Below are 642 nucleotides of genomic sequence, written 5' to 3' on the forward strand. Positions count from 1 at the left end.
GAAAGAAGGAAGGGAGGGAGGGAGGGAAGGAAGGAAGGAAGGAAAGAAGGAAGGGAGGGAGGGAGGGAGGGAAGGAGGAAGGAAGGAAAGAAGGAAGGAAGGAAGGGAGGGAGGGAGGGAGGGAAGGAGGAAGGAAGGAAAGAAGGAAGGAAGGGAGGGAGGGAAGGAGGAAGGAAGGAAAGAAGGAAGGGAGGGAGGGAGGGAGGGAAGGAGGAAGGAAGGAAGGAAGGGAGGGAGGGAGGGAGGGAAGGAGGAAGGAAGGAAAGAAGGAAGGAAGGGAGGGAGGGAAGGAGGAAGGAAGGAAAGAAGGAAGGAAGGGAGGGAGGGAGGGAGGGAGGGGAAAAAGCAAAGTACGCTAGCAGACTATTCTTGAAACATCCCAACCAATCACTACCAGCTGAGGCAAACAAACGTTGTCATTTTCCCCTTGACGTCGAGCACCAGGGCCTTCCTCACTGGGAGGGCTGGGGCTCCGACCTGGAGCTTGCAGAGCGCCGAGCACGTCGGGGCTGCCACGTGGTTCCGCGGAAGGGGCGGCCGGGCTCACCCCTGCAGGCGGGGCGGGCGGCCCGCGGAGGAGGGGCGGAGGCGGGCGCGAGCTCTCCCCGGGGCCCGGGCCGCGGCGGGAGCGGGGCGGCGGGC

This window comes from Balaenoptera ricei, chromosome 17 (genome assembly GCF_028023285.1).
Source record: "Balaenoptera ricei isolate mBalRic1 chromosome 17, mBalRic1.hap2, whole genome shotgun sequence".
Classification (NCBI taxonomy): domain Eukaryota; kingdom Metazoa; phylum Chordata; class Mammalia; order Artiodactyla; family Balaenopteridae; genus Balaenoptera; species Balaenoptera ricei.